General features: G+C 40.2%; 3 protein-coding genes and 1 long non-coding RNA gene across 10 annotated transcripts in view; 2 read left to right on the forward strand and 2 right to left on the reverse strand.

Annotated features, from left to right (window-relative positions):
• The window catches only part of LOC106592258 (zinc finger protein OZF-like), a 510174-nt gene that overhangs the window by 294348 nt on the left and 201251 nt on the right, over positions 1-14575 (reverse strand). The gene's annotated exons all lie outside the window — the stretch shown is intronic.
• Positions 1-14575, forward strand: part of LOC106574981 (zinc finger protein 2) — a 348997-nt gene that overhangs the window by 246560 nt on the left and 87862 nt on the right. The gene's annotated exons all lie outside the window — the stretch shown is intronic.
• The window catches only part of LOC106575981 (zinc finger protein 239-like), a 237317-nt gene that overhangs the window by 177401 nt on the left and 45341 nt on the right, over positions 1-14575 (reverse strand). The window lies entirely within an intron of this gene.
• On the forward strand, positions 1474-9050 carry LOC106575360 (uncharacterized). The gene is made up of 3 exons (XR_001321732.2): positions 1474-5974; positions 6390-6433; positions 6637-9050. It is a non-coding gene; the product is annotated as an uncharacterized lncRNA (long non-coding RNA).

The following is a 14575-nucleotide window of genomic DNA, read 5'->3' on the forward strand; positions in this document are numbered from 1 at the left end:
ACAAATTGATTAAATTATTTATTTACAAACAAACTAAATAATAACACAGAATACACATAGACACTTACATGAGATGAAAGTCCCTAGTGGACTGACAAGATATGATGGCTAATTACACAGAGATGAAGAAGGGGGTGTGGAAAATAGAGAGATGGGAGAAAGGGGGTGGGGACAATAGAGAGATGGGGTGGGACATTAGGGAAAAGGGGGTGGGGACAATAAAGAGATGAGGAGAATGGGGGTAGGGACAATAGAGAGATGGGGTGGGGACAAAAGGGATAAGTGGGTGGGGAAAATAGACAGATGGGGAAAGGGGGTGGGGACAATAGAGAGAAGGGGTTGGGGACAATAGAGAGAAGGGGATGGGGACAGTAGAGAGAAGGGGATGGGGACAGTAGGGAGAAGGGGATGGGACAATGGGGAGAAGGGGGTGTGGACAATAGAGAGAAGGGGGTGTGGACAATAGAGAGAAGGGGGTGGGGACAATAGAGAGAAGGGGGTGGGATATTTATCGTACATTTGGATAACTACGCTCACAGTAACCATATACATTGCATACGAACCACCACCCATTTGGGTAAGAAATGCAGTATATTGACGTGTAGATGTCTTTATCTGTCATCTCTCTGTTGAAACCAATCGATCCTTCTATGGGACGGGCTCGATTGGGTGTAATACCCTGACTACACCACTTGCTACATGTGAACCACATTTTGCATTGCAAAATACATTTAGAAATCTATATTATTCAATTATTGCACCCACACTGCTCGCGCGTGTCAACAAGCGTCTGCATTGCCAAGGGCTAAAATAGAAGTCAGTTCTATTTGTGACGCAGATCGCGCTGCAATTCCAACCTCTCTGATCTCCTCATTGGTTTATAGAAGCAGATACCCATGTGCCATCTCCTCATTGGTTATATCCATGTGGGTGATTGAAAGATGAACTGTGTTGTCGGTCGTCGTGGTAATAGTATGAAAGTTTAGATGACAATCACCATTTAAGTTCAAAGAAGAAAAAGCCTGGAAGGAGGAGAGATGACAAGAAACGATTCGGTTGACTGTTTTATGTGTGGATTAAGAGATCTGTACCAGCACAGAGAGATAAACCAACAATTTATATATTTTTCAGTAAGATTGGATTTTTGGCATTTATAGCAATGGTTATCAACTGTACTGAAGGGATGGAATGTAGGTCGCAGAAAACTGAGGTTGTGGTGGCAGCTGCAGAGAGGTATTTGTGTGAGCGAAACTTGACATCAAAATAGTTACAGGGTGTGTTAAGTGTTGGTGTCCCATCCTTTCAGGTTGTTGGCCTGAGGTAGGACAAAATAGATTTAAATAGTGGAGTAGTGTGGTGTATTTTTATTTTTTTAATTTGTAAGTGGAGATAGTAGCGTATTTGTTTATTTTTCCAAGCGAGGTATTAACGAGTTGTATTCCAGTCTAGTAGGTGGCGGTAATGAAACATGCATTGGATTCCAATCGAAGAAGAAGAAGAAGGAGAAGGAACACTAGCACTAGCACTGTGCTATGAAGACGATAGCTTTTGTGTCCGTTTGAAAACTACAGGTATGTAATAGCACGTTTACACTTTCTAATATCGAAAGAACATGTCATAACATGTTAGGTAGCAAATCCGTCAAGGTATTGTCACGTTTGCTAAAATTTTATGACGTTATTGTGTCAAACCGAGTGAGTGAAGAACGTGATTAGTCATATCGTTAGAGACTGGGTTTGTCTGAGTGAATGAATATACATTATTTCGTCAAGATAAATTCATAAAGAATCTATGTATTTGAGATTTCTGAGTTCGTTTTACATATTGTTTTGTTGTATAATGTTTTTTTACGAGCTGATAAAATGGCGGCGGCAACTCTGGGTCAGTGGACTTCAGTGCAGGCAGTGCGGGTGCATCAGAGAGACAATTTCACGGTTGCTCTACTGTTTTGAAGCTGAGTGTAATGATGATCAGTTTTCTACATATTCAGACACCTTCAGCTGTTTCTATCTTATCTATATTTGTTACTATGATGTGACTGGTAAATACAAATGGTTTTTGCGAGCTAAATCACATTTTATTGGTCACATGCGCCAAATACAATGTGTAGACTCTACAGTGAAACGCTTACTTCCAATAATACATAGTTAAAAAATAAAGGGAAATATTTTCTAAATTAATAAAGTAATAGTAGCACAAAGGAGTACCAGTACCGAGTCAATGTGCAGGGTGGTAATACAGGATGAATCTGCAGGGTTAATTGAGGTAATACAGGATGACTCTGCAGGGTTAATTGAGGTAATGCAGGATGAATCTGCAGGGTTAATTGAGGTAATACAGGATGAATCTGCAGGGTTAATTGAGGTAATACAGGATGAATCTGCAGGATTAATTGTGGTAATACAGGATGAATCTGCAGGGTTAATTGTGGTAATACAGGATGAATCTGCAGGGTTAATTGAGGTAATACCATATGTGCATGTCACTTTCACCCCTAGCTACATGTGTGTTGAGTGTCAGTGTAGTTTGTGTGGGTTGAGAAGTGGGTGTGCATAGAGCCAGTGTTCAGAGGGCCCATGCCTAAACTTGTCAGCCTCCTGAGGGGGAAGAGGCGTTGCCCTCTTCATGACTGTTGGTGTGTTTGGACCATGATAGGTCCTTAGTGACGTGGACACTGAGGAACTCGAAGCTCTTGACCCGCTCCACTACATCCCATCAAGGTGAATGAGGGGGCATGTTCGGCCCTCTGTTTCCTTTAGTCCTCGATAAGCTCCTTAGTTTTGCCCATGTTGAGGGAGAGGTTGTTGTCCTAGCACCACACTGCCAGGTCTCTGACCTACTCCCTATAGGCTGTCTCGTCGTTGTCAGTGATCAAGCCTACCACCGTTGGCTAACTTAACGATGGTGTTGAAGTTGTGCGCTGCCACGCAGCCGTGGGTGAACAGGAAGTACAGGACCACGCACCCCTGAGAGGCCCCCGTGATAAAGGTCAGCGTGGTGAATGTGTTTTTGCCTACCCTCACCACCTCTCGGGCGGCTCGTCTTGAAGTCCAGGATCCAGTTGCAGAGTGAGGTGTTCAGTCCCAGGTTCCTTAGCTTAGTGATGAGCTTGGAGGGTACTATGGTGTTGAACGCTGAGCTGTAGTCATTGAACATCATTCTTACGTAGGTGTTCCTCTTGTCCAGATGAGAAAGGGGAGTGTAATAGAGATTGCGTCGTCTGTTGGGGAAGTAGACAAATTGGAGTGGGTCCAGGGTTTCTGGGAAGATGGTGTTGATGTGAGCCATGACCAGCCTTTCAAAACATTTTATATCTACAAATGTGAGTGTTACAGGGCAATAGTCATTTAGACAGGTTACCTTAGTGTTCATGGGCACAGGTACTATGGTGGTCTGCTTGAAACATGTAGGTATACAGACTGGGTCAGGAAGAGGTTGAAAATGTCACTGAAGACACTTGTCAGCTGGTAAGCACATGTTCTGAGTACGCGTCATGGTAATCCGTCTGGCCCCGTCGGCCTTGTTAATGTTAACCTGTTTAAAGATCCTACTATTTAAAGGCTACGGAGAGTGTGGTCATACAGTCATCCAGAACAGCTGGTGCTTTCACTCATGGTTCAGTGTTGCTTGCCTCGAAGTGAGCATAGAACGCATTTAGCTTGTCTGGTAGGCTTGCGTCACTGGGCAGCTCTCGGCTGGGTATCCTTTTGTAATCCATAAATCTAGTGCTGAGGGATTAGTGCACTTTTGAGGTCAGTTTCGGTTCAATTATTAAAAAGGCTCACGGATTTGAGTTTCAATTATTACATTTTTTTCTTAACATTACATGAACTAATGAAATAATGACATCAATATTTTTAGAGCTTTTTAATGGAAATTGCAAGTGTGTGTGTGTGTTGGTGTCAAATAGCTGGAGAGGGGGTTGGTCGGTACAGTTTGATTTATTGTTCATATCACACGCTCTAGCTCTCTAAACACATGCACACACACGCGCACACACACACACTCTCGCTCGCTCTCTCTCTCCACACAAACTCCCCCTATATCTACCTCTCCCAGCAGGTCAGTCCATCTCTCTCTTTCTCTGTCCTCCATCTCTCTCTCTCTTTCTCTGTCCTCCATCTCTCTCTCTCTTTCTCTGTCCTCCATCTCTCTCTCTCTTTCTCTGTCCTCCATCTCTCTCTCTCTTTCTCTGTCCTCCATCTCTCTCTCTCTTTCTCTGTCCTCCATCTCTCTCTCTCTTTCTCTGTCCTCCATCTCTCTCTCTCTTTCTCTGTCCTCCATCTCTCTCTCTCTTTCTCTGTCCTCCATCTCTCTCTCTCTTTCTCTGTCCTCCATCTCTCTCTCTCTTTCTCTGTCCTCCATCTCTCTCTCTCTTTCTCTGTCCTCCATCCCTCTCATTTGGATGATAGATAGGGATGGCCCAAGGCCAAAATAGTGAACATTCAATTGCAAAAACATTGAAAATATTCCATTGTATCTGTCAGGTCCATTTTCGGTAGACATCAATAGAAAAGTAGTCAATTACTATGACAAAATCAAATATTTCAGTTGTGTATATTATACTGAACAAAATTATAAACACAACATGTAAAGTGTTGCTCCCATGTTTCATGAGCTGAAACAAAAGATTCCAGAAATATGCACAAAAAGCTTATTACTCTCAAATTTTGTACAGAAATGCGTTTATATCCCTGTTGGTGAGCATTTCTCCTTTGCCACGATAACCCATCCACCTGACAGGTGTGGCATATCAATAAGCTGATTAAACAGCATGATCATTAAACAGGTGCACCTTGTGCTGGGGACAATAAAAGGCCACTCTAAAATGTACAGTTTTGTCACACAACACAATGCCACAGATGTCTCAAGTTTTGATGGAGCTTGCAATTGACATGCTGACTGTAGGAATGTCATAGAATTTAATGTTAATTTCTCTACCTTAAGAAATGAACATCGTCGTTTTAGAGAATTTGGCAGTATGTCCAACTGGCCTCACAACCGTAGAGCAAGTGTAACTGTGCCAGCCAAGGACCTCCACATCTGGCTTCTTTACTGCGGGATCGTCTGAGACCCTCCACCCTGACAGCTGATGAAACTGAGGAGTATTTCTGTCTGTTCTAATGCCCTTTTGTGGGGAACAACTCATACTGATTTGGCTGTGCCTGGCACCCCAGTGGGTGGGCCTATGAAAGTGTATCCATCTAGTGATCTGTCGAGTCTGAAAAACCCCATGATGGTCATTGTAGTTCATTACCAAGTTTCTGTGCTAAACTAGGTTGAATATTTGCTTTATGAAAACTACAACTCTCTTTAGAACCAGCATACCACATATTGGAGTTCCTCACTGTCGTTTAATGATTTGATTTCTCTCTAGAGAAATGTCACGTTGGGCTCACACACAAAAAAAACTAACTGAATAGAATTCAAGTAATTGAACTGACAATTAGTTGTACAAACAAAAAATGTAATTGCTCAACGCTAAATAATACAGTGAATATTATTCAGGAAAATAGCACATAGTGCTGCCTAAAACATACTGTAACCTTGAACTAAATGGTTTTCGACTCATTCATTTTAATGTAGGAAATCTACTATAGGTTAAGTGCACTATAGGTTAAGTGTAATTTAAAGTGTGCACTTTGTTTAATGTGAATTCATGTTTTATTGTCAATGATTAGTTACCTGATATATGGAAATGAGAGAAATGAACAAGAAAACATTTTAATATATTTTGTTATAATAGAGAGAGTGCCAGAACTGTCAAGACAATAACTTTTCTGTCTCTCTCCTTCCCGACTGAGTCCAAACCTACAGTCACTGGGTCCTGATTGTGACAGTGGAGCCCAGTTTGTACTGCAGGATCCAGAGATGGCATCAGTGAAGCTGGAAGACTGCAGTCAAACACTGGAGCTGAATGTCAACATTAAAGATGAAGAAGAGGAGGAGAAGATTGGGAAATCTGTTTTTCATGGTAAGAGCAGGTTCTATCTAACTAAGTTTGTGTTAATAATTCCAACTTCCCACTACGCATGAAAAGTTGCTGTAGAACTGTTTCATGATGAACTGTTTCAATGAGAAGGTAGATGTTATTTCATGCTACTGATACTTGCATGGTTTGACACCAGTATTGCCAGCATTTGTTTTATTCACTGGGCTATCTGGAGTGATCAGAGAGTAGACTAAAGAAGTGAAGTAGTTAAGTTTTATGAAATGAGTCTGTGTAGGTTCTAACTCTTGTGATAGTGAGTGGAGGATGATATGGCTCATAGTTTTCATGACTTTTGCCCCTTTTTAGTTTTTGACTCCTACCCAGTTTTAGAATAGTTTTATTCCCGTTCTGTAATTGTACAGCCTACTTACATGAATTCATATGTCACCCGGTACAGCCAGAAGAGGATTGACCACCCCTCAGAGCCTGGTTCCTCTTTAGGTTTGTTCTGAGGTTCCTACCTTCCTAGCGAGTTTTTTGTGGCCACTGTGTTTCTACATCATAGGCTGCTCTTTGGGGTTTTAGGCTGGGTTTCTGTAGAACACTTTGTGACAACTGCTGATGTAAAAAGGGCTTCATAATATACATTTGATTGACATGTATATCACACCAACTGACTGGTTCTTCTGATGTTGTTCACACAGGAGACCATGTTGAGACATTCTTTACATCCAGAGAGCAACAGCAGGAAGATCACAGAGCTAAGAGGTCTCACCACTGCCCACATTGTGTGGAGATTTTCCCATTTCTATCAAAGCTAAAAATACACCTACAAATACACACAGGAGAGAAGCCTTACTCCTGCTCTGACTGTGGGGTGAGTTTCTCTCGACTGGATACCTTAAAAACACACCAACGTATACATACGGGAGAGAAGCCTTACTACTGCTCTGACTGTGGGGAGGGTTTCTCTCAAAAGAGCAGCTTAAAAGCACACCAAAAAATACATACTGGAGAGAAGCCTTACTCCTGCTCTGATTGTGGGAAGAGTTTCTCCCGATGGATCACTTAAAATCACATGAACGTATACATACAGGAGAGAAGCCTTACTACTGCTCTGACTGTGGAAAACATTTCTCCCGATTGGATCACTTAAAATCACATGAACGTGTACACACAGGAGAGAAGCATTACTACTGCTCTGACTGTGGAAAATGTTTTAAAACATCAAATGAGCTAAAACGTCATCAGAGAACACACACAGGAGAGAAGCCTTACTTCTGCTCTGACTGTGGGAAGAGTTTCTCCCGATTGGATACCTTAAAAACACATGAACGTATACATACAGGTGAAAACCCTTACTCCTGCTCTGACTGTGTAAAACACTTCAAAACATCAACTTAGCCAAAAGTTCATCAGAGAACACACACACAGGAGAGATGCCTTACTCCTGCTCTGTGGAAGGGTGGGCGTGTAACTCAAACATCTAGCCAAAGGCTGCGTGTTTGAATCTCATCACGGAGGACTTAAGTATTTTAGCTAATTAGCAACTTTGCAACTACTTACTACTTTTTAGCTGTTACTGAGCATTTTAGCTTAGCATGCAACTACTTAGCATGTTAGCTAACCTTTCCCCTAAACCCATTTAACTCTACCTTAAACCCCTCACCCCTAACCTAGCTAACGTTAGCAACAACAAATTGGAATTCATAACATATCATACATATTACAAGTTCGGAACATATTGTATGAATAGCAATGCGTAAAATAACATACAAATTGTAATTCGTAACATACGATACGTCCTACAAGTCGTATTATACTGAACAACAATCTAAACGCAACAATTTCAAAGATTTACAGTTCGTATAAGGATATCAGTCAATTGAAATGAATAAATGAGGACCAAATCTATGGATTTCACATGACTGGGCAGGGGCTCAGCCATGGGTGGGACTTGGGAGGGCATAGCCCCACTTGGGAGCCAGGCCCAGCCAATCAGAATGAGTTTTTCCCCACAAAAGGTCTTTATTACAGACAGAAATACTACTCAGCCCCCCCCCCAGACAATCCTGCAGGTGAAGAGGTGGTCCTGGGCTGCCGTGGTTACATGTGATCTGCAGTTGTGAGGCCCGTTTGATTTTCTGCCAAATTCTCTAAAAGGACGTTAGAGGTGGCTTATCGTAGAGATATAAATATTGAATTCTCTGGCAACAGCTCTGGTGGACATTCCTGCAGTCATCATGAAAATTGCACATTCCCTCAACTTGAGACATCTGTGACATTGTGTTGTGTGGCCTTTTATTGTCCTCAGCACAAGGTGCACCTGTGTAATGATCCTGCTGTTTTATCAGCTTCTTGATATGCCACACCTGTCAGGTGGATGGATGGATTATCTTGACAAAGGCTGAAATGCCCACTAACAGGGATATAAACACAACATTTCAGAGAAATAAGCTTTTTGTGCATATGGAACATTTCTGGGATTTTTTATTTCGGCTCATGAAACCAACAATTTACAGTTTTCGTTTATATTGTTAGGCAAAATTGTTAGGCAAAATATAATGTAACCTAACATAACATACTAAATGGAGTGGCATGGATGTTTTTGTAACATATAATATGTTTTGCTCCGAGACCAGGTTGTCCCTCCACAGTATTCTGTGGGAATGAGCTTCTTTTTATTTTTTTTATTGAACCTTTTTTAACTAGGCAAGTCAGTTAAGAACAAATTCTTATTTACAATGATGGCCTAGGAACAGTGGATTAACTGCCTTGGTCAGAGGCAGAACGACACATTTTTAACTTGTCAGCTCGGGTATTCAATCTAGCAAATTTGTGGTTACTTGCCCAACGCTCCAACCACAAGGCTACCTTCCACCCCTAACATGTATCAGATAGATATGGTGTGATGATCACTTTTCACCATTAGTTTGGAGGGATTATTTTACAACTTGATTTAATGATACACAGCTTATGAAATGAATACATGTGTTTATTAATTGTCTTTAAAACTAGATTAGTTATTTTAGTTACTGATCATGAATGTGTTTGGATAACTGCATTGAAGCGAACTTTATTGATCTGCCAATGAAAAATAAAGTTACATGAATATGTACTGGTCAACCTCTTCTTCTCTTTAGTATTCAGTTCTTCATATTAGATCTGACAGTATGAATGGTTCTTATGGTTGTATTCAGTTCTTCATATTAGATCTGACAGTATGAATGGTGCTTATGGTTGTATTCAGTTCTTCATATTAGATCTGACAGTATGAATGGTGCTTATGGTTGTATTCAGTTCTTCATATTAGATCTGACAGTATGAATGGTTCTTATGGTTGTATTCAGTTCTTCATATTAGATCTGACAGTATGAATGGTTCTTATGGTTGTATTCAGTTCTTCATATTAGATCTGACAGTATGAATGGTTCTTATGGTTGTATTCAGTTCTTCATATTAGATCTGACAGTATGAATGGTTCTTATGGTTGTATTCAGTTCTTCATATTAGATCTGACAGTATGAATGGTTCTTATGGTTGTATTCAGTTCTTCATATTAGATCTGACAGTATGAATGGTTCTTATGGTTGTATTCAGTTCTTCATATTAGATCTGACAGTATGAATGGTTCTTATGGTTGTATTCAGTTCTTCATATTAGATCTGATTGTATGAATGGTTCTTATGGGCTGAGTGCCTGTAGTGTTTTTGTATGACTACAGTCAGGAGTTCTCTCTGACCCTGTGATGTCACCAGCACATTAAGTACATTCATCTTAAGATAGCCAGGTGAGACAACCACATATCACAGTAAATACATTTCTCCTCAATTAGTCAGTGTTAGTAGGACAAGTGTCACATTATTATTATTATTATTATTATTAGTAATTGTATTATTAGTATTATTATTGTTTGTATTATTATTATTATTATTATTGTTTGTATTATTTGTATTATTATTATTTGTATTATTATTTGTATTTTGTGGGGGATACACTTTAAAAACATAGGGTTTCAGACCTTTTCGGGCAGATGGGCAGGGACTCTGCTGTCCTAGCATCAGAGGGAAGCTGGTGACACCATTGGGGTACCAGGACAGAGAAGTGCTTTGACTGGGCTGAGAGGGAGCTTGACCTCCTGTAGCAGTGGGACGGCCATGAGACCAGAGGTGGCTGAACTGAGTGCTCGGGTTGGGATATAGGGTTTGAGCATAGCCTGAAGGTAGAGATGGGGCAGTTCCTCTTACTGCACCGTAAGTAAACGCTATTGTCTTGTAGTGGATGTGAGCTTCGACTGGAATCCAGTGGAATGTACGGAGGAGCAGGGTGACATGGGGGAACTTGGGAAGGTTAAACACCCAGACGGACTGCAGTGTTCAAGATAAGTTCAGTGGCGACCCATCATTCAGGGCAGGTTGGCCACCTGTTTTGAGCCCCACAGTTTTAGCAATGAAAAAGTGAGAAAAAAATCATCTGTTTGCAAACAATGTTAAAAAAACATATATAATTGACTAATTATTAAAGCCGCATACAGACATGGTCTCTTTTTTGTTTTCTTAAGTAAGACAGTAAGCCAGCAGAAAACACGGAGCGTTGCGCTGTGATTGGCTCAGTGCTCTGTCATTCATGGGGACAATTCGTCACTGCCAAGTCTAAAGGTAGAACTTGAAAATTCAAGCCCCTTCGGTACTGCCATAGAGTTACATTAGAAGTGCCCATCCAAGAAGGCTCAAGGTCATTGTCCACAGATAAAATAACGTCAAATAATGTTGTATCTACAGTCACTTTGATTGGACTGATCATGTCAACATCATACTTTCAAAATCTTAGCTAGCAGTCATCATCATGAATCAAGTCGACAGTCTACTAGCAAATCCTTTTTAATCTTTATCATATGAAGAGAAATAATGAGAAATTATAGGTAAAACATATCGTTGCTCATTGGCCATTGGATTTAATTAACGTTACACAAGTTGGAAATTGCAAATTCAACAATGAGTGTTTTGGAAGGAATCAGTGGCTAACTGCAAGCATCGCAAAGCAATCATTAGCCTGCTATTCAGTGGAGTGGGTGTGTGGTCCCAAGTGTAAGATGAAGTGGCTCTTTTCCTAGTTTAAAATGGTAAACATTCAACATTGGCCGTGCTGTCAATTAAGCTTGATTTGTACCATGCTCAAAACAACTTAATTCGGAACTGCAAAATCTGACTTGAGTGAGTTCAAGACAACTGGGAACTCTGGGGAAAAACAAGCTATAACAGAAAATACGTTTTGAACTTTCATCCAACTCGGAATTGTAAATTGGGAACTCAGGCCTCTTTCTACAGCTACGACCTGAAGATCACTGACGTCATCATTTTTTTCATCGAGTTCCCGGTTGTCTTGAAAGAACCATAAATCCAGAGAATGCCAGACTTTGATGACAAAATATGACCACGAAGGACCACTGCTCCACCTTCCCGTTCAAGTGAGCACGGCACAACAAGGGGAGTCCAAAAATGTCTTGTATGCTGCTGCATAAATGATGTAGTATGCCAGGGAGATATGTATACTGTAGCTAAGAAAGTAATACTCAGTGTATGTTGTGTAGTAAGATGTTAGTAGCCATGTGCCTCACCCTAATAATTTGGTCTATTTTCACCTCATAATTTTGCCTACCGTTCTGACTTGGTGGTTCACATGTAGCCTATAACCTGTTATTGAGAAATGTAATCATTAAATATTGTAAGAATTTTCTTTGTGTGCTTTTATGCCCCTTTATTTATCCTACGGTTCTGACTTGGCGTACGGGCCCATGTTCTGAATTCTGTCGCTGTACATTTCAAAAGTGCTGAACAAATAGTTATATTGACTACGTCCGTCCTAGCTTACTCATTAATGTCTTAATCGAAATTACGGATTGCCTCTTATCCGCTTGTTCTCCCCTTATGCCATAGTTTGTACATCTCAATTGTCAGTAGAAACCATTTAAGTAAGTCAGCCATGTTTTTTTTAAAGGCAGTAAATGAGGCTTAATGAACTGTTTCGCTGCCAGACAAGGCTCCGCTGATAGCCAGGTGTAGCAGTGGTAAGTTGTTGGGACTATGCTGTTGGGTCAGCTTTATGTAGGCCCTAACAGTTTGTGGGAACCGTTTCTCACTGTTATATTGCAATGAATGTATTGTTTAGTATTGTGTAGTGGCTTTGCTGGCATGCATCCCACTTTTTAAAAAACGTATTCTTTATTCATCTAGGAAAGTCAGTTAAGAACAAATTCTTATTTACATTGACGGCCTACCCCAGTCAAACCCGGACGATGCTGGGCCAATTGTGCACTTCCCTATGGGACTCCCAATCACAGTCGGATGTGATTTAGACTGGATTCGAACTAGGGACTGTAGTGACGCCTCTTGCACTGAGATGCAGTGCCTTAGACCGCTGTGCCACTCAGGAGCCCTTAAAAGGTTTGAACCCAACGTGGGGCATGAGTTTGACGGCACAAGTGGGGAGCTCAGCCAACACAGATTTGAGAAATATTTTGGTCCTCTTCTCCAGATCTGTGCCTCGCCACAAACCTGTCTCGAAGCTCGACTGACAATTTCTTCGACCTCATTGCTTGGTTTTTGCTCTGACATGCACTGTCAACTGTGGGACCTTATAGACAGGTGTGTGCTTTTCCAATCATGTCCAATCATTTGAATTTACTACATGTGGACTCCAGTCAAGTTGTAGAAACATCTCAAAGATGATCAATGGAAACAGGATGCAATTGAGCTCAATTTCGAGTCTCAGAGCAAAGGGTCTGAATACTTACCAAATAAAGTATTCATTTTTATAAATTTGCAAAAATGTCTAAAAACCTGTTTTCGCTTTATCATTATGGGGTATTGTGTTTATATTGACGAGGGAAAAAATGCATTTAATACATTGTCAAATAAGGCTGTAACGTAGCAAAATCTGGAAAAAGTCAAGGGGTCTTGTATAATGCCCTGTATATGCTTCAAACTACAGATTTATGGAACTGAAGTAGTAAACACAATGAAAAAATGGTAAATGCATGTTCAATGGATATCTCTGTATTAGTATTATCCACATTAAAACAACTAGGTAGTGCAGTGGTTCTCTGTATTAGTATTATCTCTGTATTACCCACATTAAAACACCTACGTAGAGCAGTGGTTATCTCTGTATTAGTATTATCTCTGTATTACCTACATTAAAATACCTAGGTAGATCAGTGGTTATCTCTGTATTACCCACATTAAAACACCTAGGTAGAGCAATGGTTATCTCTATATTAGTATTATCCACATTAAAACACCTACGTAGAGCAGTGGTTATCTCTGTATTAGTATTATCTCTGTTTTACCCACGTTAAAACACCTCGGTAGAACAGTGGTTATCTCTGTATTAGTATTGTCTCTGTTTTACCAACATTAAAACACCTAGGTAGATCAGTGGTTATCTCTGTATTAGTATTATCTCTGTATTACCAACATTAAAACACATAGGTAGAGCAGTGGTTATCTCTGTATTAGTATTATCCACATTAAAACACCTACGTAGAGCAGTGGTTATCTCTGTATTAGTATTATCTCTGTATTACCAACATTAAAACACCTAGGTAGATCAGTGGTTATCTCTGTATTAGTATTATCTCTGTATTACCAACATTAAAACACGATCTACGTAGAGAGTGGTTATCTCTATAGTTATTAAGTAATGGTTATCTCTGTATTACCAACATTAAGACACCTAGGTAGATCAGTGGTTATCTCTGTATTAGTATTATCTCTGTATTACCAACATTAAAACACCTAGGTAGATCAGTGGTTATCTCTGTATTAGTATTATCTCTGTATTACCAACATTAAAACACCTAGGTAGATCAGTGGTTATCTCTGTATTAGTATTATCTCTGTATTACCCACATTAAAACACCTAGGTAGATCAGTGGTTATCTCTGTATTAGTATTATCTCTGTATTACCAACATTAAAACACCTAGGTAGATCAGTGGTTATCTCTGTATTACCAACATTAAAACACCTAGGTAGATCAGTGGTTATCTCTGTATTAGTATTATCTCTGTATTACCAACATTAAGACACCTAGGTAGATCAGTGGTTATCTCTGTATTAGTATTATCTCTGTATTACCAACATTAAGACACCTAGGTAGATCAGTGGTTATCTCAGTATTAGTATTATCTCTGTATTACCAACATTAAAACACCTAGGTAGAACAGTGGTTATCTCTGTATTAGTATTATCTCTGTATTACCCACATTAAGACACCTAGGTAGAACAGAGGACAGAGCATGTGGCTTTGCAACACACAGATGTTTCATCTCCACACTGGGATGATTTTAACAGTGCAACGCCACACAGGCCTCATGCCTCTCAGGTAGGAGGGTACCAGAAATAAATGAATAAAAAACACTAAACTAATGAAGGAGCACACAGTCACCAACAATATATCCCTGGTGTCAATACTTTCAACTGGCTCAGCTCACTGTTACAGTACAGCACCACCTAATTCCATTTATTAAGTAACCATCTGTCTTATGCAACCATAAAAACGTAACATATCATACTATTTTGAGAGTCCCAGATTTATATTTACTATGTTACATCTAGTCTATGAGACGAGGCTGCTCCTTGAC

The sequence above is a fragment of the Salmo salar genome, chromosome ssa17 (genome assembly GCF_905237065.1).
Source record: "Salmo salar chromosome ssa17, Ssal_v3.1, whole genome shotgun sequence".
NCBI lineage: Eukaryota > Metazoa > Chordata > Actinopteri > Salmoniformes > Salmonidae > Salmo > Salmo salar.